Below are 12,286 nucleotides of genomic sequence, written 5' to 3' on the forward strand. Positions count from 1 at the left end.
GCCATTATATGGCCACATATACATACATCCATATATTTAAGCTCAAGAATTTTAACATAACATCAAGTGCTCAAATTACTCATGTGGCCGATTACACATGGTCATAAATACACAAAATCAAAAATAATTTCAAGGTTTTTCACACTATACATGTACTAGGCGAATGTACATGCAAATTTCACAACATTCTTCAACAAATTTCTTCTTTAAACAAACATATTTATCACTTTCTTCATAATCAAAATATCATGTGCAAACATATATACACATATAGGTGCATGGCGAATCTCAAGGTGTTCATAACCCTCTAAAACACAAATTTTACCAATCAAGTAACAAGCATAAATCATGCTCATGAATGCATCATGGCGAATACATCACAATCATACCCCATTGAACTTTGGTCATGGTTAAACAAAGAACTCAATGTCTTACTCAAGATTGCTACAAAGAAATTTCAAGAGTAGTCAATCCATCATTGCATGCATCATTAGCAAGCTTCACATTTAGCATGCAATGGCTTTAACACAATATCAACCTTGGCCAAATACCATTTTTCATGGCATAACAAGGATTTGAACCATGGCTAACATGCACATCAAGTTAGCAACCAAAACAAGCATGAATCTCATGACACAACCTCATACATACCTTAATCTTGATGCAAGTTTAGCCAAATCTCCTTCTAGATCTCTTCTAAACAAAGAAAAGGAAGTAAAATCTCTTCTTCCTCTTAGGAATTTCGCCAAAGGAAGGAGGGAAAAGATGAACAATTTTTTGTTTTTTCTTTCTTAGTCTTTGCTCAAAGAAAGGATGAATGACAACTTTTTTTTTCTTTCTTTCTCTCTAGCTACGGCACCATGGGGGGGGCATCCATGCTCATTTTTTTTTTTCATTTCTTAATTCTTTCTACATAATGCACTAACTAAACATGTTGGAAACATGTCCCCTTGCCCATAATCTAGACATGGCCGGCCACTCATCCAAAATAAATGGAGTATTTGACATGCAACTCCATTTATTTTGCTTCATTCCTTTATTAACCTCTTAAAATTAGCTACATATTTAAATCCTTTCACATGAGTCCTTTTTCTTTCAATTCACAATCAAATTAACTAAATCAAAGAATTCAAAATTCACACATGCATTTTCCCATATTCTAGACAATAAATATTACGTTCGAGCATGTCGGTGACTCGGTTTAGCGGTCCCGAAACCACTTCCCGACTAGGGCCAATTTTGGGATGTCACAAAATTGCTTTAGAAAGATGTGAAATTTGAATGGTCTAAGAAATGTCAGAAAAGTTTTGATCGGTTAAAAGCTCAATTAACTGAAGCTTCAGTATTGGTACAACCTAAGTCAGGTAAAGAATTCGTTGTTTACAGCGATGCTTTGATGAATGGATTAGGTTGTGTTTTAATGCAAGAAACAAAAGTTGTTGCTTATGCTTCGAGACAGCTAAAGCCGCATGAGAAGAACTATCCGAAACATGACCTTGAGTTAACTGCTATCGTGTTTGCTTTGAAGATCTGGCGTCACTATCTGTTTGGTAAAAAATGTCACGTGTTTTTTGATCATAAAAGTCTGAAATATTTAATGACGCAAAAAGATTTGAATTTGCAACAGAGAAGATGGTTAGAACTGCTAAAAGACTATGAACTTGTGATTGATTATCACCCGGGAAAAGCAAATGTGGTTGCTAATATTTTGAGTCGAAAATCGTTATTTGCAATGAATGCTCATTTAGTTTTGTCTGATGATGGTTCGGTTTTAGCTGAATTAAAAGCGAGACCTTTGTTTTTACAACAGATTATCGAAGCTCAGAAGATTGATAATGAGATTATGGCTAAATGAACTCAGTGTAATTTTGATTCTGATTCTGAATTCCGAATAGATGACGATGACTGTCTGAGGTTCAGAAATAGACTTTGTGTTCCAAGAAATCCAGATTTGGTTCAAATGATTTTGAATGAAGCTCACAATAGTAGATTTTCTGTACATCCGGGAAGTACAAAAATGTATAACGATTTGAAACAACTATATTGGTGACCGGGAATGAAAAGAGATATTTTTTACTTTGTTTTGAGATGTTTAATCTCTTAGCAAGTTAAAGCTGAGCATCAGGTGCCATATGGGTTATTACAACTGATTAGGATTCCGAAGTGGAAATGGGATGGAGTGACCATGGATTTTATTTAGGGTTTGCCTCTGTCTCTGAAAAAGAAAGACGCAATTTGGGTTGTAATTGATCTTTTGACGAAATCAGCTCATTTTATTCCTATTCAGTTTGATTATTTGCTTGATAAGCTAGCTGAGTTTTATATTTCCAATATTGTGAGATTGCATGCTGTGCCATTATCGATAGTGTTAGATAGAGACCCGAGATTTACGTCGCGATTTTGGAAGAAATTGCAAGATGCTCTGGGTACTAAATTGTATTTTAGTACCGCTTTTCATCCACAAATAGATGATCAATCAGAACGGATTATTCAGATACTCGAGGATATGTTGAGATGTTGCATTCTCGAGTTTGAAGGTGTGTGGGAACAATATCTTCCTTTGATTGAATTCGCTTATAATAATAGCTTTCAATCGAGCATCAAAATGGCACCGTACGAAGCCTTAAATGGTAGAAAGTGTAGAACTCCGTTATACTGGTTTGAGCTCAGTGAGAATAAGATTTATGGTATTGATTTGATAAAAGAAACAAAACAGAAAGTGAAAGTAATCCGAGATAGTTTGAAAGCTGCCTCTGATCATCAGAAATCTTATGCGGATTTAAAACGAAAAGATATTGAATTTGAGATCGGTGATAAAGTGTTTCTGAAAGTATCTCCGTGGAAGAAACTGTTCCGATTTGGTAAAAAGGGGAAGTTGAGTCCGAGGTTCATTGGACCGTATGAAATCACTGAGCAAGTTGGGCCGGTTGCTTATAGATTGAGGCTACCATCTAAGTTAGAAAAGATTCATAATGTATTTCATGTATCGATGCTTCGACAGTATAGATTTGATCCATTTCATGTGATATTCCCTTCTGAAATTGAGATTCAATCTGATAAGAGTTACGAAGAAAAACCGATCCGTATTTTAGCTCGCAAGATTAAAGAATTGCGAAACAAGAAAATTCCTCTAGTTAAAGTGATGTGGCATCGTCATGAAGTTGAAGAGGCTATGTGGGAGCTTGAAGATTCAATGAGACAACAATATCCAAATCTGTTTAATGGTAAGATTTTCGGGGACAAAAATCCCTAAGGGGGAGAATTGTAACAGTCCGATTTTTACCCTAGTCGGAATAGTGGTATTGGGACCACAAATTCGAGTCCAAAAAATATTTTAATATTATTTTCTGTGTCTGTGATATGTGAATTTACATCTGTGAAAATTTCTATAATTTAATTTTCTGTTTCTGTGCTTAATTATGAAAAAGGATTAAATCGCGTAAAGTATAAAAGTTGAGTGCTAAATGTTAAAGCACCTAATTGGCCTTGGCTTTTAAATAATGTCCTTGCATGTCAAATAAACCATTTTAAATGGTAGTGGACATTGTTGGACATCCATTATATGTTGAAAATATTATTTTAATAAGGTTAAAATGGTAAAATGCATATTAATGTCTATTATAATAAAATGAAAACATGAAATTGGCCATATTATCATGCATATAGGCGAAAATCAACGAAAAAGAAAAAGGAGAAAGCCATTTTAGGTTTCGGCACTTTGATTGCTTGATTAAGGTACGGTTTTAACTTGGTTTTTGATAATTTCTACGTTTCTGTGATCGTTGCTTCTTGTTCTTCAAAACACATGTCTGAATTTCTATTTTTGTTAAAGATTTCATTAAATGCCATTGTTGATATCATGAGTTTTATGATGTTTTTGAATGAATTATAAAGGCTTGGTAGATGGTTCATAAGTTTTGTCTTTGAGTTTTTGATGAAATTAAGCTATTTATGTTAAATTTTGGAAATGAGGTTTAGAAGAACTAAATTGTAATTTGAACATGTTGTATGGGCTTATATAGAAGCCATGAAAATTCGACTAGCCCTTGTTGCAAAGAAATTTTGCATATTGGTGATTTTGTGAAAAATAGACTAAATTATCAAAGTGTGAAAATGTAAGGGTTAAAATGTAAAGTGCCCTAAATAGGTGTATATGGATTAAATTGAATGAAATGAATGATTGAATAGTTGAATTTGTATTGTATTAGATCAAAAACAAAGAAAATTGGACTTAGATCGTTGGAAGTCCAAAATAGTTGAATAGACGACTCGTTTTATCCGAAATCCGTCTGAGGTAAGTCAAATTACAATTACGTGTTAATTGAAATAAATTCTGCACATATAAACTGTAATCTATATTGGATGGCCTTGAATGCCTGATGAATATCTTTGGAGTAAAGTATGATAATATGTTAATATCTGAAAAGCTTTGTATGTTTCTAAAAAAAGTTGACATCTGTCTGAGATATCGTGTAAGGCCATGTCTGGGACACAGGCCTCGATTGAGATTTACGTATAAGACCATGTCTGGGATATCGGCATCGTATCTGATTTCGCGTAAGACTGTGTTTGGGACACAGGCCTCGATTAAGATTTATGTAAAGGACCATGTCTGGGACATCGGTATCATATCTGATTTCGTGTAAGACCCTATCTGGGATAGATGCATCGATATTGAATTACATGTAAGACCACGTCCAGGACATCGACATTGTACTTGTTTATGAGCATCTATATTGTTTTTGACCCGTCAACTACGAAATCTGAGATTGAGTATATGAAATGTATAACCTATGCAGGTAAGTTTGTATCGTACTAAATTTCTGAATATGAAAAACTCTGTCTCTGTGAAATATGTATGGAAATGAAGCATGACATATATGTAAACAAAAGAGCATGGTTAAGTTTATGAATTATTCTAGGAAATGGTTATGAATCTATATGGTTGAATTGTATTTATATGCTTTAGTAGTTAGACCAATTGAATTTGGCTTACTAAGCTCTTTGTAGCTTACTCTGTGTGTTTACTGTCTGTTTTACAGTTATCATAGCTACTAAAGGCTCGGGGATAGTCGAGGATTGTCACCACACTATCGATCCCATTTTGGTACTTTTGAAAGTGTAAATATTTTAAAATATGGCATGTATAGGCTAGAAGGTCTATGTATATAAGTTTTGATGTGTATGTATTATGTCATGAGAGTTGGCTAGCAAATGAAATGTTGTATATAGTTTTAGTATTTAGTTGATGGTGCCAAATGATGTATGGTTGTAGTGTTTTATGAGCTAATATGTTTTTGTTATAATGAAGCATATTTTAAGCATGGAATTGGTTGAAAATTGTTGTATGAATGTTGTTTAATATGGCTTGTAAGGATGACCTCTAAAAGGGGTGGCAAATTGGCTTAAATCAAGGCTGCATGGTGCCATACGGTCAGGGGACACGGGTGTGTCATATGGCCGTGGGCTAAAGTTAGTAGCTAGCTAAGTATCACACGTCCATAGCACACGGGCGTGCCTAATGGCCGTGGGTGAAAGTCAGTATGGTTACCCTGATTTGGCACGGCTGGTTCACATGAGTGTGTCTGATGCCCGTTTAAGGCACACGACCTGGACGCACGTGCATGTGACCTCAATAGAATTGAAAAATTTTCTATGTTTTGAATTTTATGAATGTGTTCGGTTTAGCTCTAACCGTTCTTAAACGTATGTTTTAGGTTTTGTAGACCATCTTAAGAGATGATTGCTTATGAAATGATGTTAAATAATATCTGTAATTCTGAATTGGTCTGAAATGTTCTGTCTATCTGGTAATGCCTCATAATCCTAATCCGATGTCAGTTATGGGTTAGGGGTGTTACAGGATTTATTATGTACACATATCAACTCATACAAATTATTATTTCACAATTTCACCATGTACTTTTACTATTTTTATAAATAAATCTCTAATTGACATTTTCATCAAATATCACTTTACAAAACTTGTCTATTTATCAACAAGGATTCATAATATTTCCTTAAACTTGAAATATCATGCAAACATGTTCATGGAAAAACCTTAATCTTTTAACAGTTTTGCAAATTAGTCCTTGGGATAGCTAGATTATGCTACAACGATCTCGAAAACATAAAAATTATTAAAAACAGGACAAAATCATACTTACATGCAAGAGAGAGGTGACCGAACATTCAAGGCAAAAAAATAGAGGGTTTTTCCTCTTATATTCGATGGAAGAAGCCAAGTTAGAAGATGATACCATCTTTAATTTGTTTTAATTTTCTTTTATTTATTAAATTACATAATTAACCTTATTAATTTACTTTATAATCACTTCATTTTATGCCCATAAATGTCCACCAACTAATAAAATGGTTTAATTTCCATTTAAGTCACCCATAATAAAAATTCATAGCAATTTAATACCTTTAGCTAACAGAACTATATTTTTGAACCTTTTACGATTTAGTCCCTTTCACTTAATTAGGCATGCAAACGTCAAAATCTATCAACAAAATTTTTACATGATATTACTAGCATACCGTAGACATTAAAATAATAATAAAATAAATATTTTTACATCGTATTTGTGGTCCTGAAACCACTGTTCCAATTTTACTGAAAACAGGCTGCTACAGTTCTAGTGTCCAAAAGGTGTATTTGTTGTTCATTTTTTAAAACCAAGATTTTCTTTGTTAATCTTGAAGTAGTTTTTCATGAGAATTTCTCCCTTTAAATTTCCTGTTAATGATTCACATTTGTTTCCTTTAATAAATGTGTCTTGTGTTGATGATTTGTTACACTTGCCTACTTTTAATGTTACTTTAACCCCAATATCATCCACTTCAACTTTAACTCCTAATGCTTTATTGCAACATTCTGGCCCACCTATTTTACACAATCTATATGCTTCATCACCTGTTTGCAAGTTTTCAAGAAGTACTAAATAACCTTTGTGGATGAAATACTATGATTGCATGTGCCAATCTTCATCTTCACTTTTATGTAATGATCAGTACCCAATTTCTAATTGAATTTCTTACCATCACTTACCTTCTCACACTCAAGCCTTTCTTACTTCCATATCCAAATTGGACCTATGAATTATCATGAAGAAATTAAGGACAAACATTAAATAGAAGCTATAAAATTGGAAATCAAAGCATTAGAAGCCAATAACACATGGAATCTTGTTTTTTTACCCCTTAACAAGGCTTCCATTGGTCGAAAATGGGTTTACAAAGTTAAATATCATTCTAATGGTGAAATTGAGCATTTTATGGTTTAATTAGTAGCTAAGGGCTACAACCAATGAGGACTTGATTTCCAAGAAACTTTCTCTCATATTGCTAAGTAAATTATTATCTGGGTTGTTGTGGCATTTACTATTATTCAAGATTGGCCAATACAATAAAAGGATGGGTATAATGCTTTTCTCGAAGGCAATTTAAATAATGAAGTTTAGATGGAGCTTCCTATAGGATTTTCCAATCAGGGGGACTCTTATGTATGCCAATTGGTCAAATCCCTATATAGTTTAAAAAAATAACTTCAATAATGGAAGTTGAAGCTCATCGAGGCATTGTTAAAGGATGACTATTTACAAAGTAAATATGATTACTCACTATTTACTAAAAAACAAGAAGAAAACATTTCCATCATGCTTATTTATATTGACGACTTACTGATAATAAGGAATGATGGTACAATAATTTTAGAATTAAAGGGTATTTTGTGGGATCTAGTGCCCTAAATGTAGTATATTCGTTTGTATAGTTGTATTTTTTTGAAAAGATTAATTCAATAAAATTATCCATAAATTAAATTAATACTATTTGTATATTACGCTCAATGGTTTTTTCATGCAAAGAAAAACGAAAGCAAATATTGGCTCATTGATTATCTAACATTTAACTAATACTAAGCGATATTACGTCATCGGATCGAAATACGGAAAGACAATTTTTATTAGTAGATGAAACTAAACATGTCCTTAGTCTAATTGAAAATGAGAAAACCGATTGAAAGACTGATATATCATCTATCAAGTCCAATTGGGGAGATGTTTCATCTTAGGCATTGGAGTGGATGACTCCTAGAAGATAAAGACATAGATGTGACTGACTGGATTGCCAGTACATCAAAAAGGACCCAAGTAGAATAGATCCTGAATCTATTTATGGAATTGTTCACTTGTGACGTTCAAAGTGTGGCATACCTTAATCTTGAGTGGATCATGGACTATGTATGCATAAATCATATATTTTTATGTAAGTAAAAACCTAAGTTCAAATAGATAAGGAACTGGAAGCTGGTGCGTTGGGTATATGACTTCTATAATACGTAGCATCATTCACAATAATTGAATTCATAGCCCAAGAAATGGGTAACTGATACCCTCTCATTGACATTACATGATTGATGATAAGCAAACGTGGTCACGAGTCATTTGTCTTTCTTATAAATGACTTTTGATGAAGGAAGATATAATGGTTACCATGAGACAAAATAGAATCATATTGGGATAACAGATTTATCCAAAAGAGATTAAGGATATCCTATAAGGTTAACACACTTATGGCAAGGTCATTAAATGAGCACTGATCGAGTAGCTTTCGTAATGATATGTAATTAGGGAGAGCTTAGTCATGATACTATAGTTGAATGATTGAATTGAGTTTATAATTAATAGGTAAAAAGTTAGAACTTAATTATAAATCATCTGAGCCCTAATTATATATATCGAATCAGTCTTTCTGCTAGCTTGTTGAAACAAAAATTGAATTACATAAAGAATCAAATGAAAAACAAAATGGATGGAAACGATAAAGTTAGAGAAATGAGTTACATTCGAAAATGAATGTGGTTTCTCACTAAGTATGAAGATGACTTGAGAATTAATTTAAGTTTTTGAATTATTATTTAATCAAATACTTGAAGTTAAAAATTAAATTAAATTAATTTAACATTGTGAATTCGTTGAAAATTAAATATATTTTCACATAGATTCTTTTATGGTAAAGTTTTCATGATTTTAACGTAATTAGAATTCAGTTGATGAAACTATTTAACGAAAATAATTTATATAAATTAATTTAATAAATAATATTTATTTGGGAAATAGAAAAACATGTACTAGGATGGGTTAAATTATAAAGTGTTGGGTTAAAAGTGTAGGAAGCACATATAATTGGACTCAATACCAAAGAGGCCCAAAACCCCTCATAATATATATAAGGACGGCAACCCTATTATATTTAACTAGGGTTTGCCACCCCTTCTCTCCTAGTAGATAAAGGCACTAGTTTTTCTATCAAATAAGTATTATTTATGCTCTACTAATTCAACCAGGATTCTCATATCTCTGCTTATAAATAGATAACACTGGTAGGGCTAAAAATACAAGAAGTTATACACAACTTTGAGATTTTGTTATTTTGCTCGAAAATAGTGAGAACTTATTTTCTAAGTATAAATTCTATATTTTAGGAATAACAACTCTACCGGTTTCGATAGAGAGAGAATTACTTTCCTACTAAAAGTAAGAAAATTGTTTCTGGTTTTGTGTTTGATTTGTGATTGTTCGTGCCCGCACTCGAAGCGATTCGTGGTACGAGCATAACAGAGAAGGCCATTCGGCTGAAATTTGGGAATGTTAAGGATTCGTCTCTCACAAAGCACAATTGCTTTTCGGGAAAATCTTATTGCTATAAATATCATAAATTGACTCAATTTTTAAATTTTTAATTTTCTGCAATGACAGAAAATCGTTTTCAAGCCAATTTTGTAATGACTCAATTTTTAGTAAATCCAAATGATACGGTTTTGGAACACTATTTTCGTAGACTGAGCTCATAAATATAAAATAATAATAATTACTAAGATAATATAAAATATATTGAAAAATGGTCAAGTAATTTTGACAATTAAGGTTCAAGGACTAAAATGTAAAAGTCCAAGCGCTATAGAATTTTAATTGACAAAAAACTTAAGGATCTATATGGAAATTAACCAACGGTCACTAAACCATTTTCCATAGGGAACTAGTGGAGGACGATGACATTCTCCATTATACAAGTTTAATAGGTAATCATGTTGATTGCCTATAAACGAATTATAGTTTATAGAATAAATATAACACCATAAGAATGGCAGTGTCCACAAGTGCACGAGTCAAATTATAATATAGTTGTACAATGAAATACTTGAAGTATTCCAAGGATGGTACGCAAAGGAAGATGGAATAAATAATGAAAATACTTTTACAATAATGAATCTAACTAGTAGTAATTATTTCCTATATTATGATTAATCATAGAATAGATTAACAAGAATAAAAAGAAATAAATGAAAAAAATAATTAAATAATGAGAAATAAATGAACGAACTAAATCAATAAACCAATCAGGAAGATTGACTCGCTTCAGGGTTTGTAGCTAACTTTGGATTAGAGTTTTGAGATGGATTAGTAATCGATTAACTAATTATTACCACACGGCCTCTAATTGATTAATTGATTGGTTGATACTTGCTTATCCCCTGACATCACTTTCTGAACCAGGATAAATTACAATTTACTCAGTTCGACTTATCTTTCAAGCTCATCTAGCCTATGATAACTTATTAGGGTTGTCAAGCTTAACAGTTTAAGAACATGTAATTTATATAAACTAATCCTTTTCGGGAAACCTCAAATCCTCTGTAAATCACATCTCCATCCACTCGTTAATCTCCCTAAGGGATTTAGCCACTCATGTTATTCATAATCTCAACTTCAATTGAACAAACCATAATTGGTCCTTAGGTTAGCTAGATTAAGTTACAACAATGTTAAAAACATAAAAATTACTAAAAATGAGGTTGAATTGCATACCATGAAATGAAAAATAGCCTTGATTGAAGCTTGGTATTCTCTTTTAATGGTAGAATCGATTTTAAAAGAAAAATGATGAAGATGTTCATGTTTTTTTTCTTTTATTTCATTAATTAACATATATTATTTTTATTTAATTATATTTTAATATATAATAATACATATCCTTTCCACCAATTGGCCACTAAGTCAAATTAAGGTTTAATTACCTTATTAAACCTTCAAATCTAGGTATTATACTCAATTAGCACATATAACACCATAGCGTTTAACTTTTGTAACCTTTACAATTTAGTCATTTTTTCCTTAATTAGCTATCCACACATCAAAAGTTTTGGGCCAAATTTCAATATACTTATATAGTCAGTTTGTAAATATTTAATCAAAATATTTATGGGCTCGGTTTATAGAAACAAGGCCCCAAAACCTCGTTTTCCAAAATTACTTAACTTTAAGGGACAACCACTTGAACTTAACTATTCATTCAAATAATATAAATTATCAAATTAATATTTATTATTATACTATATTTGACTCGTAAATATTAAATAATAAGACTCACTCATCAAATTTGTGACCTCGAAATCACAGTTTCCAACACCACTTAAAAATGGGCTATTACAACTCTCCTCCTTACAGAATTCCGTCCTTGAAATTTTCACCTAAAAATAGTTTTGGTTATTGTGATCTGAAAGACTCCTCAATTTTCCAAATAAAATCTTCCCAACTAGCTTGTTCTCGCTATATTCTGACTAGTATAATTGGGTTATATATTTTCATCTGTAAAAAGCTTCAAACAATATCATTTAATATGGGACTGATAGTTATTATTAGAAACAAATTCATCCAATAGTAAACATTTTTGAAATTGCACTTGAACTTGATGATATAACATTATATTATGTCTTTCAGAATTTGAATTACCCGATCCGACTATCTATTTGTTTGTGCCATAGCTTTGTGAAATTTACTCTAGAATCTAAAGGTAAATCTCAGATACATGATGTATGCAACTCAACTAGTTTTTCAAGTGAATAATTCATTTTGATTAGAATAAAATGTGTCAATTTCATCAATCCGATAACTACAATTTGGACCAAGTCTTTCTTTCTTGTCTACAAAGGTAACCTAGATACGAAATCTATCAACCAACAACTTTCTCTTCAGTCATTACACATTTTGTCATTTCCTGGTTTAAATAAAAAAGGCACTGCTAGGAACCTCGTATAAGATGTCTTATATAATTTTTCAGAATTGTTCAGCACCCAATTTTGCTTTTAGAAATATAGACTATCACCACAATCAATAACGAAATTGGTAATAAGATCATTTTAAATCTGTTCCTGTAACGCCCCGCACCCGAGACCGTTGTCGGAGTCGAACACGAGGTGTTAACAAACTTAATTCATTTA

The sequence above is a fragment of the Gossypium arboreum genome, chromosome 4, assembly GCF_025698485.1.
Source record: "Gossypium arboreum isolate Shixiya-1 chromosome 4, ASM2569848v2, whole genome shotgun sequence".
Lineage (NCBI taxonomy): Eukaryota > Viridiplantae > Streptophyta > Magnoliopsida > Malvales > Malvaceae > Gossypium > Gossypium arboreum.